Source organism: Peromyscus maniculatus, chromosome 5 (assembly GCF_049852395.1).
Source record: "Peromyscus maniculatus bairdii isolate BWxNUB_F1_BW_parent chromosome 5, HU_Pman_BW_mat_3.1, whole genome shotgun sequence".
NCBI lineage: Eukaryota > Metazoa > Chordata > Mammalia > Rodentia > Cricetidae > Peromyscus > Peromyscus maniculatus.
In genome coordinates, this window is record NC_134856.1 from 49427707 (window position 1) to 49452025 (window position 24319).

A 24319-nucleotide genomic window follows, 5' to 3' on the forward strand; every position below is an offset into this window, starting at 1 on the left:
GGATACTATTGCCTCCTTAAACCTTCGTAAATCTAGCATTTCAATTGGAGTCCAAATATTTTGTGCATTCACTTGACCAGGTAGTTACCAGATAAATTAAGGATGATTGTGTGAAAACAGGCTTTCTTTCTGTAACCTTATAATCCAATCCTGAAACAATTCCACTGTTAATTTCTTCTGTCTGAATCTGAATTTCTCTATAATTCATTTTAACAGGTTTAACAGGTTTTTCTAAAGCTTTTATCCTGGTACTTAAATTGACTATCTTTTTAAATAGTAAAATAAGGAAAGCAATAATGTGCATAATCCCATCAACATTAATCTTCTCATATAGTTGTTCCATTTTCAGACTGCCTAAAATTTTATCAAACAAACCCCAATTTTCTTCCAATGTACACATAATACCCATTTTTTTAATGTGGAAAAAATTTCTTTTAAATAGTTTTTTTTTAACTTTTAAAATATCCGATATCTTAGTTGACTTACCAAGTCTGCGTAGAATAGTAGAAGTCCGAGGGAATTTCAAAACAGCTACCTAGCGTCCAAGGTGGTAATCGAGAGAGAGAGAGAGAGAGAGAGAGAGAGAGAGAGAGAGAGAGAGAGAGAGAGAGAGAAAGAAAGAAAGGGTAGCCATGAATTCTGGCTAAAAGCTTAAATCCAGCTACGTGTTCCCGCTTGAGCTGAGTCAAGCCTGGGCTCCGGCTTCCTTAAGCTCCAACCACGTGCGTTGGCATTTCCATGTAGCTGTTGCAATTACAGTTGAGTGCAGCTGACCAGTAGCTCCAGCAGGCCTGAGTCGTTTGTAACACCAGCTGCAGATAACCGCTTGTAGCTATGGTCAGTCAGGCCTGGGACCTAGGCCCAGGCAGGGAGCCGGCCTGCCAAGGCGGGGAGCTGGACCAGGCCACCGAGCTAAGCCCAGCCGAGCAGTTTTTAATGAATTTTTGCCACATTGGGCACCAAATGTAGATGTAACAGTCTTATTAAATAAGAAACACAGAGCCAAATGCAGAGTTAAAACCCCAAGAGGTCAGAGCAGTAGCTGAGAGCCGAGACTTAAAACTTCTTACCCTTCCTGCTGCTGCTGTCCTTCCCCTCAGAAAGAGGCCTATTTCCTGTGTGTCTGTCTTTTTATTGACTTTGTGTTCTGCCTTCTTATTGATTGTAAACCACATGACCTCCTCATCAGTGCCTGTCTATACAGACCTCCAGGTCTTCTATGGTTAAATTAAGATTAAAGGCATGTGGCTCCATGTTGGCTGTTTCCTCGAACACACAGAGATCTGCCTGTCATGTGATTGGGATTAAAGGTGTGCACCACCACCACCCGGCTTCTGCTATGGCTTGCTATTAGCTCTGACCCCCAGGCAACTTTATTTATTAACATACAAATAAAATCACATTTCAGTACAAATAAAATATCACCATACATTAGAACACACACACACACACACACACACACACACACACACACACACTGAAATCATATATAAGGTTATGATTTTCTCATTGGGTATAATGAGACTCAATGAGATGAAATATGGAAGATTTCATGGCATTTGTTCCTAAAGGAATATCCTATGACAGAGGGCATCTACTGGTTATACTTGAGGCTCTGGAACTAAATGTCCCAAAACTCCATATCTATCATTAGCACTTAGGAATGGTGTTGGGGTTTAAATGTGAAGTGTTCCCCTCAGACTAACATATTTGAACAGTTGGTTCCAGCTGATGGAGCCAACTGGGAAGGCTGGAGAACCTTTAGGAGACACAGCCTCCCTGGGGGAAGTAAATCCCTAGGGCAGGCCTTGTAACCTGGCCCCTCTTAGTATTTGCTCTCTGCTTCATGAGTATGTATGCAATGTGACCAGCCAACCTCAGGCTCCTGCACTATACCTTCCCTGCCTGCTGCCATGGGGCCCATCCTGATGGATTAGATCCCCCTGGAACTGTAAGCCCTTTCTCCTTTAGGTTGCCTTGTCTGGTGGCCTTTATCACAGCAGCAAGAAAGTGACTAATACAGTTGGCTTTTAGATCAGTTCTCAACCTGTGGGTCATGACCCCTACAGAGGTCACATTTCAGATATCTTGCATATCAGATATTTGCATTGTGATTCATAACAGCAGCAAAATTATGACAAGAGACATCAACATGCAGATATAGCACCAGTGGGTGATGATGTTCATGAAGTGGACAACCAAATCTGCTTGAAGAACTGGATGAGTGCATTCAGGTATCCAATATTATCTCTCTTCTGAATATCACAACATTTGGGGATACCTTAAGGCCCTGTTTATAGTCCATGGCTAGAGGTAAACCTCCTCTACCACCCTGGACACCATGGCTTATTTGCCTAAGAACCCTGACCACCTTTGTTAATCCAGCTTTCCAGTTAGCATCTGGAGGTATCACAGTCTTGTTCTTGAGCTCAGGGAGACACGATGAAATCCAGGTGGTTATGCAGTAACCATTGTCTACTGGCTGGGGACTTGGTGTCTCCACATGGGTACCAGAGCCTCTTCTCCACTGATTGGTATGCGAATGAGAAGATTAACATTCTCCATGACTCCTCCCACTTCAGGTTTCAACTTTAACCTTCTGAGACATGGCAGTCTAGCCGTCACTTTCATCCCTTTTGGCACTAATGTTGAGAATCTTGTTTATTGACATTTTGTTCTAGGCTTCTGTTCACTTGCTGCCTCGTTGTTTGCATTCTCCTTGGCTGTTTAAGAACCTGCTTCGATGCCAGCCTGAGTAGTCACACCAGAGAATCACAGACACAGGCTGCACTCTACTCCATCGTTCCTCTTCCCTCAGCTTTTCCCTCACAGGTTAAAAATGATACCAGACTCCAGAAGGACAGACTGTGAATTGAGACTAGCTGGTAGGAAGGTTTCATTTTTTTTAATGACATTTATTTAGCTTATGTGTGTGCATATGGTCATGTGCATGTCGCAGCGAAAGCGTGACGATCAGAGGACACCTTGCAGGAGTTGGTTCAATCCTTCAGACCCACATAGTGGACGAAGACAACAACTCCTGCAAGGTGTCCACTGACACATACACCCTCATTCCTTGCTTGACTATAGTCATTTCTGCATGGCGTGAACAGCCACACCAAGCCTTCTGGACATGTTTCTTCAGCCAAATGTGTCCAGCTCCCCACCCCCATCCACCAACTCAAAACTGACATTATACCTTTGCAAGGCACCTTTTCCTGCGATGTTTTCTCTGAGCTTCCAGGCAAAATGAGCCCTCCCTCTTCCAAACCCACCCTGACATTTAATAATAATAATGATTTTGACCACAATAGCAATCGAGCACTGAGTCTTACCATGTGCTCAGACAACATTCTCAGTCTTTGCCATGGATTATCCCAGCATTCGGTGCAGGGGTTGTTTAATGATCAGTTACCATGTACATCTGCTCCTGATCCTCAGCTCAGAAGCCATTGCAGAAAGTGCTGCTTCCTTCTCCCGCTGCATCCCGGTCATCACTAACACAATGCCTGGCACAGAGCACAATGCATGCTCCTCCACAGTGGAGATCTGAACCTGCCCTGTACTCATGACTCAGCCAGTTCAGAGCCTGATGTGAAATGACTGCAGAGCTGAGGACAGACAGGCTGGATACTAATCCCAAGGCAGGCCTCCCTCGGGCTGTCCCCACCCGGGAGAAAAGCTGCAGAGTGAACTGATCCAACATCTCTTGATCACCACGACACAAACAGCCTCTCCCTTCTCTCCTATTATTATGCCCAGGTTTATAGAAACATCATCTCATTTAATCCTCTTATTTTAGACCTGAGAAAACTCGCGGAGACAGAGCCCTTTCCTTACAGGTCACTCTCAAGGGAAGAAAACAGGAATTTAGCAAGCCCAGAACCATGTGTGCATGTGTGTTTAGCCTGCATTCTCTGCACCAATTTTATTTTCTGATCCCTCAGACTATCTATCAGTAACAAACATAATCCTTTTGAGAAAAATGGGAGTCAGAGTGGTGATGTGAGTTGCCTCTGGAGTTGCCCCAAAAAGCAGGAAGGGGGATGGGGATGGAAAAATGGCAGCTTGTGGAAGGAAGCCTGTGAACTCTCTCGGTCCTTACTGCCTGCAGTGGAGGCGAGTTGAGCTCTCTCTTGGGAGCCTCTTCTGGATCACACCTGATTTTGCACAGGTAGAACCCAAGTTCATCTTCTATTGGACATCTGTTTCATGTCCATGCCTGTCTGCAGACCTTACTCACTACCTCTATGTGCTCAGGACAATTGCCTTTGACTCGGTAGATAAAGAAACTGGGTCTCAGAGCTCTAAGTTGCCCAAACTCATTTGACTTACAATGTAGTAGACAGAGCTAGGATCTCATCTATATCTGAATCTTCAGGCAATATTCTACCATTGCATATATTATACTGGTCTATCCATACTACACAGTCCTGTAGATTGCTAATATTGTCTTAAATGTTGGAAATGTGGCCTGTGAGCTAAGGAGGAGGTTCAGTTAGTAAAGTGTTTTCCTTCTAAGCATGTGGAGCTGAATTTGATCTTCAGAGGCCTAGTTTAAATAGCTGGGTGTGGTGAATGTTGTGCTTGTAATCCTAGGGCTGGAGAGGCAGACACAAACAGAGACAGGCAGACCCTGGCCAACCAGCCTCACCTATTTGACCCATGGGCAATGAGAGAGCCAATCTCAGAAAAAAATAAGGTGGATGTTGCCTGAACTGTATCCAAGATTGTCCTCTGGCCTCCACACTCATGTGTAAACTCACATGCACCTTCAGTCACACACACACACACACACACACACACACACACACACACACACAGTCTACTCTCAAAGGACTTAAGCAGCACACATAAGCTTCCTCAATGTAATATTTGCATGGATTTAAATACATCAGTGTATGCTATGTCCATGAGAGGATCAAACATGCCACTAAGTTGTAAAGTTGTTTGACTGCAAATCCCAATTTTTGAAAAGTGTACATACTCCAAGTGAGCAAGAGAACACCCACTCCTCAAAATTTTACTTATTTCTTCTTTATATTTTATCACCACCCTCTGGATTGAGGCTTTGGTGCTCATCATACACTCTTCATCAGAAACAGGGACCATGTGTGTCTCATCTAGCCCAACCCTCTTGTGCTACGCTTTCTCACCCAGTGTCCACACACCTACAGGAAGGTGGACTACAAACATTTGCAAGTCTGGCTCCAGCTTTCCCAGCTCTGCTTTCTGAACATGGCACTGGGGTCAAGTACCACAGGACAGTAGTCACCACATAGAGCACTCTTCCAGCGTCTGTCCAATTTCTCTTCTTTCCTGGCTATGTATGCCCTTTTCCCCATTCCCCACACCATAGGGAATGACACTTCAAAATTTCACCACAAAACTTTCTCTTGATTTTTAACCACCCAAGGTGTTCCCTGTGCAAAGAACAATAATAACATCATAGCCCAGACTCAATAATGCGCTCAGACGAGGTTAGCTTAGCAGAAAGAGAATGGAGAAAGGGAACACATTGAATATAAGCCACAACTTATTTAAAAATTGATAGGAACTAATTAAATTAATAAAATTTTATTGACCCCTAAAACAAAAATCTTTAAAAAAAAAATCCCCCTCTTCTGTTGAATCCAAACACAGTGAGATTCTTATTTTTAATTAAAGTGGGTGGCTTCCACTCCTTTGGAACTCAAAATAGTTCTAAATTGAGACTTTTTTTCTCCTTTACACCCAAATACATACTCACATTTTCCTACTTGAAATAGAGTAGTGGGGAGAAGTGCTTGTAGTCCCAGCACCCATGAGGAGGCTGAAGCAGGAGGGTCATCCAGGACCAGCCTGAACAACATAGAATGACATAATCTCAAAAAAAAATCTTTATAAGCAATACAAATAGTATCTTTACTTTTAATGAGGTATTTACCTGTTTTACCTTTAAATATACATTTAAATTTTTATGTTACTTTTATTTGTGTATTTGTGTGCTCTGTGTATATGCACTTATGTGTGCAGTGCCCACAGAGGCCAGAAGAGGGCATCGAATCCCCTGCATCTGAGATGCAAGTGGTTGTGAACTGCTCAACAGGAGTACTGGTATGTTAACTCTAGTCCTCCACCAAAGGAGCAAGCTACAAACTACATCTCTCCAGTGCCAATGTGTCTGATTTTGTTAGCTCTCTGACCAATGGAGGGGCAGAGGGAACTGACTTGTGATTTCTACCAGCTTTCATGGGTATCAGTTCCCCAAACCTGGATCATGAGAACTGATGGAGTGATGAAGGTTGAACAATGAGTAGTTAGGAGCAAACATGTGCAGTGAGCACACAGAACTATGAGCTGTACCACTACCTCCTTTGGTGAGTCTGATTGGAACACTGTGAGCAAGGCCACCTCACTGTCAGTCTCACATCATCAGCAATGAGACATAGGTCAAGTGCCTCTTAATAATGGCAGTGGGGAATCATGCCCTCATACCAGGCATCCATCCTGAAGTTCTAGACTTTATTAGCTCCAAAAAGGAACTCTAAGTTCTGATTCATTGAGGACCCACTAAAATGTTTACGTACATGACTTTAGATGTATTTAACCTGTTCCCTTTCTCTTTGGGTTTTTATTTTGTTCCCCAAATCAAATGAGTGATTTTATGGTTGAGTTAGTTCTGATAAAATGTAGAGTTCATTTTCTTCCATCCCATTATCCTCCTGACTCAAGTTACTGAGTGACCCAACCCCCTTGCGAGTTGTTTTCTCTCAAAAAAGCTTGGAACATCAATAAATCTTCTCTTGTAGATTTTCTACTTCCTTCTAGACAAAATATCTACTCTATAGGTTCCCTTTTCATTCTTTTGGTGGATATTATAAAATATAAAAGAAGGTTCTGTGTGTGTGTGTGTGTGTGTGTGTGTGTGTGTGTGTGTGTGTGTGTGTTGTATCTGAAGTTTTCCTGGTCCTGCCTGGCCCACAGTCAGGACAAATTTCTCTCACCCGCCAGTCCCACAGCCACTCAGACACAATCAAACACACAGAGACTTACGTTACTTATAAACTGTATGGCCGAGGCAAGCTTCTTGTTATCTAGTTCTTACATCTTAACCCATTTCTATAAATCTATACCTTGCCACATGGCTCGTGTCTTACCTGTATCTTGCATCATGTTTCTCATGGCAGTGGCGAGTGGTAGCATCTTCTGACTCAGACTCCCTTTTTGAAAAAAAGAAAAAGGGAAGTGCTGTGGATGATTGATTGATAAATAAAGTGCTGATTGGCCAGTAGCTAGGCAGGAAGTATAGGTGGGACAAGGAGAGAGGAGAATTCTGGGAAGTGTAAGGCTGAGTCAGGAGATGCTGCCACCATGAAAAGTAAGATGTAAGATACTGGTAAGCCACAAGCCATGTGGCAAGGTATAGATTTATAGAAATGGATTAATTTAAGATATAAGAACTAGATAGCAAGAAACCTGAGCCATTAGGCCAAACAGTTTAAATAATATAAGCGTGTATGTGTTCATTTGAGTCTGAGTGGCTGCCGGCCTGGGCAGAACTGGAGATAACTCCAGCTACAGTGTGTGTGTGTGTGTGTGTGTGTGTGTGTGTGTGTGTGTGTGATGTGTTTTGTGTACCTGTAACCTGTTCATGTCGGGGTTGTGCACATTTGCCCATGCATGTAGAAATCAGAAGTTGACAGCAAGTGTCTTCCTCACTTGCATGCCATGTTATTTTTTGTAATTGTTATGTTTTTATTCTTTGAAATTTTCATAATTCTTACAATGAAATATGACAATATCTACCCCCACTTCTCCCCAACATGCCATCATCCAAACTTCTTCCTTCTCTTCTTTCTCCTCTCCCCCGTTTTCTTCTTCTGATAATCTACTGGGTCCAGTTAGTGCCTTCAGTATGTGCCTGGGGGACAGACAGACATGGGGACATCCACACACTGAAAAATGAAGGACTCTACCTTCCCCATTAGCTGCCCACTGCAGTAGCTCCACAGGAAGGGTCGGGCCTGAAGAGCCCCTTACCAGTCTATGTGGAAATTTTGACTGGCTTGATCTTGTACGTGTCTTAGTCCTGGAGCCTCAGTTGCTGTGATTCATGACTGGACTAGCCATGTCCTGTCTAGAATTCAGTACTCACATCATTCCCCATACTCAGCTCTTTTGTTCTTCTGCCTCTTCCCACACCCCACTTTGCTAGGCTGGCTGACCAATGACCAATGAGCTATAAAGATTCACCTATCTCTGCCCTGCACCCCAAAAGCCCTGGGTTACAGATACATATCCAGCTGTTGTGGGGGTCCTGGGAATCTAAACTCAAGTTCCCATGCTTGGGCAGACACTTGCACTATTGAACCATCATCCCAGCCCAAGTTCTTTAATTTTGCAGGGTTTTTTTTTAATCTATTTATTCTATTAGGCTTGGTATTTTGCAAGTGTAGGTTAAGAACTCTTTCCTTACACCAAGTTCATTAAAATTCCATCCCAGAATCTTCTGTATAGGAGCTGGAGTGGTGGCTTAGTAATTAAGAGCAAATACTGCCCTTCTGGAGTATCTGAGTTCAGTTTCCAGCACCCACATTGGATGGTTCATAACTGCCTTCTCCAACTCCAGGGAGATCCAATGCTAGATGATGGCCTCCAAGAGCACCTGCACTCACATGTAGGCATGGGTGTGTGCATGCCTGCATGCTCGGTATGTGAGCGTGTGTGTGCATGTGAGTTATACACTTTAAAATAAAAACAAATCTTTTTAGATTTACATGTTTAATAAGCATGGACAGTATTAGGTACAAACCACACTGTATTTTCCTGTATGTGACCGTGAATGGATTTGGTAATGATTGTTGAGAAGGCCATTAATTTTCTCACTTCACTCCAAGGTATCTGTTCTAGTTTTCTATCCTTTGCTGTGTTTAAAAAAAAAAATGACCAAAAGCAACTTAGAGGAGTAAAGGTTTGTTTTAACTTACAATTTCAGATCTCAGTCCCTTACTAAGAAATCAAGGTGGGAACTCTAAGCCAGGCCTGTTTGCTTTTCCACATAATATTGTCTTCAATCAAGGTGGTCACTCACTTATAGACAAAGAAGTACAGCAGGAATCATGGAAGATGTAGCTGTTAGCTGCCACGCCCTTTTAAAACCAGCTAGCTTTCTTATACTGTTCAGGACCAGTTTCCTAGGAAATGGTGCTGCCCACAGTAGGCTGGGCACTCCTACATCAATTAACAATCCAGATAGTACCCATGGAAACGGCCATAGGTCAAAGTGATCTATGCTGTCCTCAACTGGGGCTTTCCTCTCAGATGACTACAGGCTGTGTCAACTTGACAGTCAAAGCTAAGGAGGACAGTCCTCTAAGTCATAAAGCTTATGTGTTTCCTGACTACTTTATCTCTATCATTTTACTTATCTGTTTTTGTAGTGACATAATATGACTTATTTTATTATAGCTTTGTAACATGGCTTGGAATCTGATGGTGTAAGTTAATCATCTCTTATAGTCTTCCTAAGGATATTTGACTAACTTTAACCCTTCAAATTCTTCTACAAATTTTTTATAGTTTTTAAAGTCAAGATTGTGTTGAATATACAGGTAAGTTCAGTAGCAATTGACATATTGTTAGATTCATTTAGGTCTTCAATCTTTTATAATTTGTCCATGTTCCAATCTTGTACAACTTAATCCCAAGGCTCAGGAGATATCCCCAAGGACTGGGGACCTAACTCATTCCTAAGTGTTTGAACTATGTGATGCTGTTGTTCATGTTACAGGAGTTCTAGTGTCCTGTTTAGATTATTTGATGCTGGCATGTAGAACACAAGTGATGTGCAAATTAGACTTCATATTTAACAATCTTTCAGAATTCCCTCAGTGGTTCTTACAATTTGTAGATTCATTACAGTCTCTACCATTTCAACTGTAAATTCTGCTAATGATAGTTATATATCCTTATAGTTTTTACTTGAAAGTTTAAAAACTTATTAGATTTATGTACTCATTGTGTGTGTGTGTGTGTGTGTGTGTGTGTGTGTGTGTGTGTGTGTGTGTGTGCCAATGGAAGCCATTGGCCACATTTCAGGAATAGATTCTCTCCTTCTACCACGTGCATTCTGTAGACTGAACTGAGGTCATCAGGCTTGGCAGCAAGCATGTTTACCCACTGAGTGTGACATCTCTGCCAGCACACTGAGTGTGCCCTCTCTGCCAGCGTCTTTATACTGCTTTTCCTCCTGTATCCAACTGAATAAGACCTGCAAGGTGGCATTAAATATAAATAACCACAGCATGTCTCTTTCTTTTTCCTCTCCTCCTCTCACTCCCTTCCTCTCTCACCCCTCCCTGTCTTCTCTCCCCCACCTTCCTCTCCCCTCTCTCTGTCCTTCCTGCTCTGTCTGAGATACTCTATATTACAATAAAGAAAACTCAGGCAAACTCAACAGTCATTAATGATTAACCATTGTGTTCCAGTCAGTGGGATAGACAAGAGGATATATTTTACATGAGCTATCCTAGATATCATCCATGCTCAAAGAAAACCACACTGCAAATATTCATTCAAGAAGTACAACAGATGAATACTATAGAACGTGGCCAGGGGCTCAGAGATACAACCTGCTGGAGAGAGCTGGTCTAGGCTCTCAGAATAGAGGAAGCAATTAAAAGTAGAATTAAATGATACTCTGCCCAGTAGGAGAAACGAGTTCACACTATTCCCTTCCAAGCTCTTTCCTGGATATCTGGACATGTAGATCTTCAAACAGTACCATGAATTTCTGTACACATCACATTTGAACAAATTTGATATTCTCAAATATTCTTAAAGGAAGTTATAATCAAAGAGAAATAGTCTTTCATTTTTCAAGTGGCAATTTGTAAGTGCTGTGGACTCAGGTCTTCTAAGAATGCTACATGAACCAAAATGTGAAGCAATTGTGCTTTCTACCCGGCAAACCCATCAGAAGTTCTCTTGCCATTTCTTTACGATTATATTTGCCAGTAACACCACAGGCAAGTTTCAAAAAAAAGGTTATTTTAAGCAAATTGTGTGTGGTTTAGAAGCATTTACCTTATGTAATCAAGATACATATTAAGTGCTAAACAAACACTTGTTGATTTGGCTTGGCCTGCCCGTGTTTGTATCGGCTCAAAGCAAAAATTCTGGGCAGAATTGCATTGCCTTAAGCCAAAGGGTTCAGAAAGGCTTAAAAATTAAGACCAGACACAGTGGGATCTTTCTGTTTTAAAGTTAAAACAGAAAAATGTATGAAAATCCACAGCATTTCAGAGATAGTGTTTGAAAAACAGGCTAGAGATAAATGTAGTCCATCACCTGAGTGGTTTTGTTTTTTAAACTGTAGTGTCTTAAGTAACTCTAAGTTTATAAAGAAGCTAGAAAGCCATAACCACATCTGCCTGGCAGGTTCCTCCTGAAGGAGGATAAGGCACATACTCTTCAGCTTCACATCCAAAGCCTGGCTTTGCTCTAAATTTAGACAGCGGGCAGTTTTAAACTGGGTGTTGTGGTCCATAGTTGAAATCACAGCACTTGGGAGACTGAGGCTGAAGGACTGATCAGGAGTTCAAGGGTCACCTTCAGTTATATAATGAATTAGAGGCCAGCCTGAGCTACATAACACCTACCTGTTTTAAAGATTAAAAACTCTTTCCAGTTTTGGTAGAGAGATGCAGCAAGATGGACTTCAGTTGATCAGTCCTTTAATAATGCCAGCTACTCATAGTGGGTGAAGATGGGATTTAGTGGACATACATCAGCAACGCAGAGAACAAAGGAGGAGCCTTACATTTATAGACTTTAGAGGAAGAGAGGCCCCGAACTCAGAGGGTGTGGGTCTCTACACTTAGATTAATGAAGGAGACAAGGCCAAGTGAGAGGGCTAACGCTATTGTCCCGCCTTAACTTGGAGGTGCAGAACACTAGGAGTTTAGCAACGTAGGAAGATGACAGAGAGGATGACACAGCTGATCCCCACCCCCCAAGGACAGGCTCTTTAATCGAGCAAAATGGTGTCACAAGGCAAAACCAAACCAAATGAAAGTAAGCTGGATTGACAGCTGAGGAATCACAAACATGGAAGTCTTTGGGTTTGGGGAAGTCCAGAAGTAGAGTTGGTATCCCACTGATTTCTCCTTGGGATTTATCCATGGAAAGCTGCCAGCTCAGCTTTTGCAGAAGGCCCATCACAGGAGTCTGAGGGAACTGTCTCTAGCTGGTGGATTATCTGCATCCAAATGTAAGAAGACTTAAGGCCCCAGTGAGCTCCCTCAGCCTAATTCCCTGGAGTTCTGCAGTAGTAATAAAGTAGTGGTACCCAATGACGTGCTTTCTCTCTTACTTCCCAGTGTTCCATGCATGGTTTTTCTGGGCTTCTGGCTAAATCATTTTCCTAAATTGCAGCCTGATCTCAGAGTCAGTTGCATCTAGCTAAGGAATATCAGGATCCACCTCTGTCCTTTTCCTTTGTTTAAGAATATAGCAGCATTGTTTTAAAGAAAAAAGGAAAGAAAAGAACACTCTCTGGAGGAGCTCACATACTTTGCAGGTGCTCATGGTCGTGGAGAACTCGAGGTAATTATTTGCATAAGTCAAGACAACTGTCAACCAAATCAACCAAAGCCCCAACGACATTGGAACACGTGTGGTTTTTGTTTTTGTTGTTTGTTTGCTTTTTTGCTTAACTTATTTGCATAATTACCTTGGTACTCAGTTTCCTGTGTGTAGACCTGGCAAAGAACAATTAACTATCTAACATGAAGAGATCTATGTCTGTGGCTTCTGATCAAGCAGAGGCAAATCAATGTCAGAGAAAGCTATCTGGGGAGGCTCTCTCAGGGTAAGAATTTTCTCTTTCAACTATGGCCAACTAGAAACCATCATAAAAATTACTTTTTATGAAACCAAGCCATGGAAATTAAATTTGAGAGAAAATGGTTAAAACTTGATCTTAGAGCCTTCTGTCTGTCCCAAGGAGGAATTACAGGGTATGACAAACTTCTACAGAGACCCCACAACAGGCTTATTTTTTGTGTTCTGGTGGATTCCATATTTGTGTGAACAAATAGCAGTTTTAGGAAGAAAATTCTATTTCAATTCTATGTTCATTCCTGTTACAGGGGAGTCATAGTAATAACACTTGCTCATGGCTTAGGTTACTATTTAAATGAGAATATTATATGAGGAAGTTCCAGATAATTGCTACATACAAGTTCACAATGGTCCCCTAACTCAGTGCATGGAATCTGGTCTTAACTTGACTCATGGATGCACCAGCCAGAGAAAAAGGACAACCAAAGCACTAAGCAGAAAGCCACCTTCTGGCTTCTTTCTGTTTAATTCCATAGCTGAATTTCTTTCCTTTTAAGCTTATCTGGCTGGACTTATCAGAAACAGACAAAGCTTCTCTCATCCATCCCATTCTTCCACTTAAATATTTCTAAGATCAATCAATGGAACAGTGATAAATGTGCTTTAATTAAAATAACCTCACATCATTTCCAATGTAATCTCTTAGTAAAAAAAAAAAAAAAAAAAAAAAAAAAAAAAAAAAAAAAAAAAAAAAAAAAAAAACTTGGAAAAAGTAAAATTGCTTGAAGAAAAACATAATGCCAGGATATGTGTGTATGAACATAGATAGATAGATATAGATAGATAGATAGATAGATAGATAGATAGATAGATAGATAGATAGATACAGACAGATGATAGAATGATGATAGATGTACAGACAGACAGACAGAGACATAGTTAAATAAATACATAGATGATACATAGTTAAATAGATGACAGACAGACAGACAGATAGATATAGACATGTTAAGCAGGACCCAGAGAATGAACAGAGCCTTCCTGCCAGTCATGCCAAGACAATTGCTCAGCTGATGACTTAGCTTGGAGGTGACCAGGGACATTGTCTCCCTGGATTGAAGGATGCTGCATGTGCTGGGTCTTTCTGTGTGGTATTCACTTCTGGTGCTGTGTAGTGTTGAGGCTTCCTGTGTGCTCCCTCACTGAGGCAGGTCCTACTGGCCCCCTGGGATTCACATTTCAGGCCTGAGCTTAAGCGTGTTTTTCTAGTGGGAGCTACTCTTTGTGTCTTGCTCTTTTCCTATTTAAAACTTCCCCTTGCTTTGCATCCTCTGCGGTCTATCTGCCTCCCTCAGCTCCCAGTTTAGCCCCACCCTCTGCCCAGGTGGACTTTACCACACTCTGAATAGAAGCAAGCTCATTACCCACAGAGGTAATTTGCCTCTCCAAATTGGTCTCACTTGCTCAAATTGGTCCCCCCTGTCCAATTTGGCCTGGGAAGAATGTCTTCTAATGTATCCCAAAGCCAGCTTCTATTTTCACACCTGGCTGCTTGAAGGCCCACCCTCACCTGTCCTTCAAGACTCTGCATTTTCTCTCTGTTACAGTATGTCCAATATGCGCCCGGGGGACCTTCAAACTCAGAGACTCAGGAAATCTGGGTCTCTTTACTTGACTACCAACCTATCAGTTTAAACAAAACCCATCTGGCAGCTTCCAGTTCTGTGGAACAGCGGTACTTTGTGACTCGAAAGCTCTTTATAAGTTTCTTAACATCCTAACAAGGCCTAAACTAGGAGGAACTCCCGGTATCCTTAAGTTGTCGCCGAAGTACAGTAACTTGTGGTTGAAGACTGATATGATTAGGCTTCACCCAGCTCTAGGAAACATCACTCTTCTCTTTGCACGTGACTTCCTCCACTTTCAGAGTCAACAAGAGCACATCAATCCTTTCTTTCTTTCTTTCTCTCTTTCTTTCTTTCTTTTTTTTTTTTTTTTTTTTTCTTCTTCAAGACAGGGTTTCTCTATGTAGTTTTGTGCCTTTCCTGGAATTCACTTTGTAGACCAGACTGGCCTTGAACTCACAGAGATCTGCTTGGCTCTGTCTCCCAAGGGCTGGGATTAAAGGTGTGTGCCACCACCGCCCAGCCAATCCTTTCTTATATCATTGTTTTGTTATATCATTCTGACCCTCCTCCCAGCCACCAACTGGAAAGAATCCCTACTTTTCCCATTTTACTCTGAAAGCATCAGGGACCTTCATTAGAGCTGTGTGCTGGTTAGCTGGAGCTTTTTGTTGTTGTTTTGGTTTGGGTTTTATTGTTATTGTTGACTTGACACAATCGGAGGTCAACTGGGAAGAGGAAACATCAATTGAGAAAATTCTTCCATTTTATTTTTCTGTAGACAAGTCAGGGGTGGGGGAGGAATTTTCTTGATTATTGATGTAGGAGGGCCCAACCCACTGGGGGCAGTGTTACCCCCTGACAGGGGTCTGGAGTTGTAAAATCAGGAGGAGGAAGCCATGGGGAGCAAGCCAGTAAGCCATAGTCTTCCCTGTTCCTTGCTTCAGCTCCTGCCTCCAGGTTCGTGCCTTGAGTTCCCTGATTCCTCTCTGTGATGGACTTTAAGCTGTAAGATAAAATAAACCCTTTCCCCTCTGTCTGTTTTTGGTCATGGTCTTTATTACAGCAACAAAAAATAATTTCAGAGAGTCTTCAAAATGCCTTTTGCCATATAATATAAAACAATATAGGTGTGTCACCCTTCACTTTCTTATTCTTGGGAGTTAAAACATGCTTTCTTGAGACTGGGTGGAATCATGTCTGCCATACTTACCTTGGGATTTTGCACATTGACCCTTAGCCTCAGTCATAAACCTGATACCTTTAATTATATCCTATTATATCTGTGACTGGCATTTGACCACTGATTCCATGTCCATCCACTGTTGATGAGGTGACATCTGCCTCCATAATTCATTGTGGTACTTTCCTTTTTATTCAGGCCTCTGGATGAGAAGGGATGAGATAGTCAAGGTAATAAATGACCCACAGGCCATTTCTGCTTTATTGTGTTCATCAAATGCTAACCATGACTCTTCAAACTCAAAACACCACTTTACCTTCCAGGACAAGGGAGATATAGACCTGTCTGTTGTCTTGGGCTCTGTTGAAAATCCACACCTCTGGACATTGTCAGCACTGCGTTGACCCTTCCATTAGGCCTAGCTTATGTTCAAAGTCAGACTAGTTCAATGTCAGTTTCAACAATGACTCAGAAAAAATGAAACATAATCCCAGTGAGTTGTCTTTGTGTTGAGTCAGATGAGGCAAGGACAGAAAACCCACAGAGAAACTGGCTAAGTGTCTTCTCCAACTAGAAGGGACTTGGGCTCCACATGTTTAGGCTCTTATTGAAAATTTTCAGAGGGGAGCTGGATTACAACTTCTGGAAGTGGAATGTTTGTTTCTGCTATAAAACCCAGTCAAAAGGCAAAAGTTACAAAGATGACCAATTTGACAACAAGCAGAGAAATAGTCCATGAACAGGGAAATATTAACAGGGGAAATGTTCCCAAATTAATTCATTTCTAAAAAGTGAATTGAGTCAGCTGTTCTGATGCACAACTTTAATCCCAACTCCCAGGAGGCAGAAGCAGATGAATCTGTGAGAATCACACCAGCTTGGTCTATATAGTGAGTTCCAGATCAATCAGGGCTACATAGTAAGATCCTCACTCAAAAACTTACAAGAAAAATGTGAGTTGAGCAAATATTCTAAGATCAAATTCACTGGAGGCAGGAGAGATGAAAGAAAACGAAAACATGGCTGCTTTCATAGTCTGAATAGATCACATGCATCAGAATCTCCAACGATAGACACCATCAGAGTCAGGAAACTTGCTCTGTAAAGAACAAAACGTGAACGTTCTAGTCTTTGTGGGACAAAACTGTCTTCAGTGCAGCTTCTCAGCTATTGGAGCACCAGAGCAGCCGTGAGGAATATGTGAATGACAGCAACAAAGTGAGCAGGGGTTAAGATTTGGTTTTCAGGACATTGACTGCCAATCATCTGTCAATCCCCTACAATAACGTAGCAAGCATTAACAAAATGCATTGGGCCCTTCAACCATTATTTTATCTGAGGTTATTCTTATTGGATAAAACAAAGATGTTACTTTGGTGCCCATTTGCTAGTGTCTAGAATAGAGCTGAAACAATGAAGATTCTTGGCCAAAATGCATCCAATAAAAAGTACTGAGATAAATGCAAAAATGTGGCCCAGGGAGAATGCTTAGCTGGTAGATGGCCAAGGTTCTGATCCCCAGCACTCACAAGTAAAGCCCAGACTCAACAGTACATATCTGTGATTACAGTACTTGGGGGCAGAGATAGAAATCCACCCTAAAGCTTGACAGCAACTAGTCTTGAGTTCTGAGTCCAATGAGAGACCCTGTCTCAAAAAAAGTAAGGTGAAGAGCAATGAGAGAAAGGAATCTAAAGTCCACTCTGACCTCCACACACATGAGCACACACTCACAGAAAGAGACACACTATACACTTGTACACAAATGAATAAATAAAATAAATAATACAAAAAGTCAATAAAATGCAGAACTGTTCTACCAGAAAAAAAGAACACTGATCAGTGTATTCAAAATATTTTAGAACCAGAAGTGATGATATTTTTGGAATTAAAGAATAAAGAGAGAAGGGAGCTAAAAAAAAAAAGAGAGAAAATAAGAAGGGCATAAAACAAGGGGGAAATACCATCAAAAATGAAATGAGGGAGGCGGAAGAAGTGGAGGATCAAACGATGAGTTCCCACCCACAGGCAAATGGCTTTCTCTGCCCCTGACTGCGCACCAGAGCATTGGGTGTCCTGAAAAGGGAAAACCTTTAATGAGGTGCCGAAAAACCCTCTTTGGCATTAATTAACAAGATCACTAGGCTGTCGTAATTGCAGAGAGAAAGCTTAATCATCAAGAGATATCCCCTAACAGGAATGCAGGTCATTACAAAATATTATTTAAAGTCGCATTTACATATAAAAAAGGATCAAATGCATGTGGTCCCACTGGTCCCCTGGTCCCCTCCCCTCCCCCTCTGATTGATGCACATGCATTAGGCACAGAGCTCTGAATGAGCTGAGGGCTTTGAAATATTCCCAGAGATCTCCCCCACAGGAACTTGGTAGAGGCAGAGTGACAAATAAAGGAAGGTCTGGAAGGCACAAACTCAGTGCTGACACTCACATCTTATCCCCACCTGATTAATGACCACTTATGCTATTAAATATCTGACTGCCTTGCTTAGATGGGGTCTCCAGGAGACCAGCAACCTTGTCTTTTCCAGTCCTCTTTTAAGTTTCCAGCGCCCAGCCTACACTTGAACACTCAGTAGATGCTTCAGGGCTCAGCTGAATGATTACCTACTTTGAGAAGCTGTGTCACCTGTCCCAGTCTATCTATCCTCAGAAACACTGCAGCATCTCATGTCACCTCCTTTGGTGGCACACAGAGAAGTGACAATAACAGATGGAACAAGGACCCAGGCTTCCCCCTTGGTTCATTACAGAGTGACCCGAGTCACTCTTCATCCCAGCGACCCTGTCCTTAGCACAGACCTGTGAATGTATTATTCCTGGGTAGATACCAGTGTTCTAGTGTGGTCCAGGGTGCTGAGGGCAGCTGACACAGATTTAGGGAAAATTCTGGGTCTGTTGCCAATGCATGATGAGCTGTTTTCTAAAAGGACATGTCCAAGGAAGGAGGACAGTGCCCAGGGCACTAACTGCATCTCTCATGTAAAAGGAGTTCCTGCAAGCTTGAGCCCAACATCTGCCTCAGGCCAGAGGAATTCTTCTCATTATAAAGAGACATTGCATCAAAATGGAGCTGCATGTATCAGGGTACAGGTTAATTCTGAAGCTATTAATTGATGATAGACAGATACAGATAGATGATGGATAGAAGGATAGATAGATAGATAGATAGATAGATAGATAGATAGATAGATAGATAGATAGATAGATGTTTAAACAACAAGATTGGAAAAAATAAATAAGTGGGTGGCAGGTGTTGGAGGCTAGGTTTCTTACTATTGTGGTGGAAAGTGATAGACAGCCAAAAGGGAAAGTTGGAATGCTCCATGAAGTTATGGATTGTCTCTGAAGGCATTGATATGGACTCATGCATAGATTTATATAGTAGATATAGTCACAGGTATAAAAAACAAATATATATTAAATAATATGTGATATTATATAAATAATAAATAAATATTGTAATGTTTTATGTTGTATATTATATAAGTATATAATAAAGCTTTATTATATGTACTAGGACACATAGTATATATTACCTAACATTTATAATAATATTAAATAATATATATAAAATGTAAAATGTCATTGCTACTAGAACAAGGATATGACCACAAAAACTAAGGAAATCACAGTAAGTATAGAGATTCCTTAACTGTCACAAATGTATCACAGTAGTTGTGATGGTTAATATTGTCAACTTGACAGGATTTAAAATCACCGACAAGACAAACCTGTGAAGAGTTTCTATGTAGGGTTAATTGTAGTAAGAAGACTCATCCTAATAGTACATACCACATCCATGGCAGACAGATTTCAGACGGAAAAAGTGAGTTGAACATCACTATTATTTATCTTCTTGGCTGTTGAATGCAGTATGACCAGCTACTTCATGCTCCTGCCATCATGACTGCCCTGCCATGATGGATGGCACCCTTGAACTGTGAGTTCAGATAAAAACTTCCTTATTCAAGCTGCTTTTGTCAGAGCAACAAGAAAAGCAACTCACAAAGCAATGTCCAATGTGAAATAGAGAAAGTTGAGTGGAAGGTGTAGAAAACTCTATACTATCATTACTAAATTCCCATATATTTAAAAGTACAAAGCATTTAGCAGAACAAATAAAACTATAATAAGGGGGGAAATGGCCCCCATGCACACCAATGGATTGATCTTCCATCAATGAGAACACAAGAAGACCCTGGGAGCTGCTGCAAGCAAACAGACTCATCCAAGCCTGCCCCATATCTTCAGCTCTGTGCTGCCCTTGATAGGGACCCTGTGTGTGCCAACAAGAATGATTTACCCTAATATCTGTTGGCATTTTCTCTGTACTATTAGCACTGGCATTTTTGTTATAACTATTAGTGCCCGATGCTCTCTGATCTGTAGCTATCATCTGGCAAAAGAGAAATGGATGTTCTTAATCCAGAAGTGCTAAGAATGAGCAGGGCAAATGAGACAGCTGGTTCCAATGTTCAACACAGAGGTTCCAGATCATTGTGTCTAAATGCATTCATTTATGTCTCTAACAGGATTCTTGGGGTGACCCTGCTCATACATTCTGACCAAGCCCAACCTACAGGGCTGGCCATGATTTTTTTTTTTCATTCTTTATTTGACATCTCTTCGTACATTTAGTGCCTTGATGTTCCTTGGGTACCACATGTTTGGCAGACAGTTGAAAGTATTTCATTTCTTTTAAGAAATGAATACATGTATGAACAGTCACAATCACCATTGGTTGTGCATGTGTGTGTGTGTGTGTGTGTGTGTGTGTGTGTGTGTGTGTGTGTGTGTGTGTTGGATGTTTTCCTCAAACACTCATCACTTTAGTTTTTAACAGGGCCTCTCCCTAAACCTGGAGCTCACCAATTTGACAAGAATCCTAGGAATACTCCTTTCTCCAACTGGTATTACAGATGCTATACTCATACTCAGGAGATTATTTTTAACAATGGTTCCTTGGTGTCTAACTCATGTCCTCATGGTTGAATAGCAAGCCCTTTATCAACTGCATTATCTCCTCAGCCTCCCACCCCCACACCTTTAAGAACATTGGCACTGGGTATCATATCCAGAAACTCACCAATGTTAAGTGAGACAGTTGATGAGCTTGAACTGTTTTGGAGGCCCCCAGGCAGTGGGACCAGGACCTGTCTTTAGTGTATAAGCTGGCTTTTTGGAACCTAGGGCCTATGCTGAGGTATTTTGCTCAGCCTTGGTGCAGGGAGGAGGGGACTGGATCTGCCTCAACTGAATCTACCAGGCTGGGCTGACTCTCCAGGGGAGACCTTGCCTTGGAGGAGGTGGGAATGGGGGGGTGGGTTGTGGGGGGAGGGTGGGAGGAAGGAGGACGGGGGAATTGGTGGCTGATATGTGAAATTAAATTAATTAAAAAAATAAAATAAAATAAAACAAAGTTTTTAAAAGAGACTCACAGACTATAGGGAGTTAGGTGAACACACAGAGACTGCCCACAGCCATGGCCATTCAGTGTACAGGCCATGATTCCCCCCTCCCCTAAATGTGTTATTAGAAGCTAAGATCACTTTCTCTGAATTATTTTTTTTTTCTGGGTGTTTTCTGTCTCCCAAGCTGAATTAGGTGGGCCTGTCTTCAAAATCAGCAACTTAGTAATTAGTTTGGTTGCTGTTGCAGAGCAGAAACCGGAGGCCCCCCTTTCTCCCACAAGCAGAGAGAATCACAGGCAATTAACTAATTGCAGCCTAACACACACCTGCTATAGACACTAGGGATACAGACACACACCTTGATGTCCAAACAGTAGCCACTGACATGGGGGGACAGAAAAGAGGCCTGAGAGGACCCTGAGCTCAGCAGAGGTGAGAAGTATTAGCAGAGAAAGCCTCTCAAAAAGACTCCCTCTGAGGTCACCCCTTGGGTGCACCCGGCAGCACAAGAACACATGGGGACATGGGAAGGTGGCATGGACCCTGTTCCCAGAATTCTTTTTAGAATGGCTGTCATTGTTTAAGTTAGAATATTGCCAGTTAATTGTTGGCTCCGACAGAAAAATTATGAGCAGGGGAACGGTTCTGCATGGATTTAGTGTATTTGAATAATTTAGACCCCCGCCGTTAATTTGACAGGATTGTTTTTCTCTCGAAGTAGCCTGCTGCTACACGAATTAAAACTGTCGGGAGTACCAGGGGCTGTGCCGGGGTTTAGTAATGAGGTTTATCAGTCAATAAATGATTTTATACAGCAAATTAAACTGTAAATTTCGTTTGGGTGGTAAATATTTAGAGAATAAAGATATCTGGTTAATGAGGAGGGCTGGGTGTTTGAAAAGGAGGAAGTGAAAAAAAAACAGAAATGTCAACCTTTTAAATCTTGAATGTAGTTGGGCTTGGGTGACAGTTAGCTCACCAGCATTCTCTCTTTCTCTCTCTCTCTCTCTCTCTCTCTCTCTCTCTCTCTCTCTCTCTCTCTCCTCTCTCTCTCTCCTCTCTCTCTCTTCTTTCTTCTTTGGCTGTAAATAATAAAGGATGGCCTCATTTCTATATTTAAATATGTAATAGGAAATCACCCCCTCCTTAACCTGTGCCTACCATAAGATGAGATCAATTTTACCTTTCCGGGTCTTGGAAAAGACTAGGAAAAACAATATACAAAGTGATAAAGCATTCTCACAGCGTCTGGCCCAAGGCTCAGACTTCTGCTAGAGCTGTGTAGACTGATGTGTTTACCTCTCATCAAGGGACACATTATGAGAATATGAAATGTCCCCAGCCCCATCCTGGCTCATTATTTGAATACTTGGTCCCCAGCTGGCAGCACAGTTTTAGGAGATGGTAGAAACTTTAGGAGTAGTGCCAGACTGGAAGAAGTGGGAAGCTGGTGAGGTGGGCCTTTATTTATTATTTTATTTTATTTATTTTTTTGGTTTTTCAAGACAGGGTTTCTCTATGTAGCTTTAAGCCTTTTCCTGGAACTCACTTGGTAGCCCAGGCTGGCCTCGAACTCACAGAGATCCACCTGGCTCTCCCCCTGCCCCTCGAGTGCTGGGAGAGGCGGGCCTTTAATGGATACCAGCCCCACCCAGGTTCTCTGCTTCCAGACTTAGTGCTAATGTGACCCAACCAGCTGTCTCTTGCCCATCTTGCCACTCAGTCTCTGCCATGAGGAACTACATTCTCCAAAGCCATGAGAAAAGACAAATCCTCCCTCCTTTAACTTGTTTCTTCAGGAGTTTGGCCAGAGCCATGTCAAAGTACCTAATCCATATGGTTATTTAAATGTAAGTTTACATTAATGAAAATGAAGTGTAAAGATTCCATTTCAAACCTGCATTTGAAGCATTTTAGGTGTTAAAAGCTGTGTGTGATTAGAAGCTGCTGTTTGGACAGTGCAGAGACATTTGCACTATGTTGTGGAGTTCTCTAGATGGGATGGTCAAAAGTCTGGGTGGCAGCATCGCATCCCCATTTTTGTGTTAGGGCATCCAAAGATCACTTGGTACCCAGGATGGTTTAACTGATGTATCAACTTTCCATTTATCATTGTTATGTATCTGGACATATGTCTAATTCATCTATCAATGCTTAGAATAAGACAAAGGCCTAGAACAAGCAAGTCATTGGAAAGAAATAAATATTACTTATAACTATATGGTAAAGACCACAAATAGAATGGAAAGAAACAGCTGATGTTTGAAAATTCCTATCTGTACATTCCAAACATTCAGAAACTTAAGAAGTGAGAGGAAAGAAATACTCTGGAGTTGAGAGGAGGGGTGATCAGGCCCAAATCAAACTTTTCCAACCTTCTAGTTCTGCTAGGTCCAAAGCTACACTGTGATACTTGGCTGCCTTCCCATGCAGTCAGTGTTGCTTCATAACTGTGGTTCAGTCCTTGGGCATTTCCAAGGCTCTTCTTCAATATGAACTCAGGATTCATGTTGGAGTTGAAGGTAAGAGTTCTAGAACCTAATGAAAGGACCCATGAAGCTCAGCTGTGACCGATGGTCGAATACAGACCCTGTGAGGTCCCAGGCCAAGAGGCACAATCACAGCCTTGTGATCTGCACTCCCTGACTCCATCTTAACATTCCAAATTGAGGCATCATCAAACGAGAAGACAATTCCATTCATTTTTCTGTCCTAGACCTCCCATCATCCCTCCACGGCCTTCCTTAAGGGTGTCCATCGTATTGACCTGGCAGTCTGAAACAGTGGTGTTAAGTCTTAACAAGGTCAAAGGAGAACCACCCACAGGCAGGCTGGGAGTTATATTGTGTCAGCAAGCTTCCCAATGAAAATCATAATTATCTTGGATTATTAAAGAAGTTTTTAAAAAGTCTACTTGTATTAGGCATGGCGGTACACAACTTTTAACTCTAGCACTTGAGAGACAGAAGCAGGTGGATCTCTGTGAGTTTAAGGCGAACATCATCAATACAGCAAGTTTCAGGGATCCCAGAGGTACATAGTAAGAGCTGTTGCAAAAGAAAAAAGAAAAGTCTACAAATGATGATCCAGTCATGCAGGGAATCTCTTTTGGGTTATCAAGCTCCCTTTTAATGCTGTGATTGAAGTGATTTCCCCAAATGAGCATAAACTTTTTAAAGAGAGAAAACATGAAACATCAATTTCAAAACATGGTGCCCATGTGGTGGAGTGAGAGAACTGAGTCTCCCTGGTTG

The 24319-nt window shown here is 41.9% G+C and overlaps 1 long non-coding RNA gene across 1 annotated transcript; it reads right to left on the bottom strand.

The window, feature by feature from the left end:
• Positions 1–5536: 5536 nt before the first annotated feature.
• Positions 5537–21601, bottom strand: LOC143273160 (uncharacterized). Its single transcript, XR_013051066.1, has 5 exons — positions 21424–21601; positions 19447–19592; positions 7789–7903; positions 7140–7202; positions 5537–5841 (listed from the first exon to the last, which is right to left on the bottom strand). It is a non-coding gene; the product is annotated as an uncharacterized LOC143273160 (long non-coding RNA).
• Between the last annotated feature and the right edge of the window lie 2718 nt (positions 21602–24319).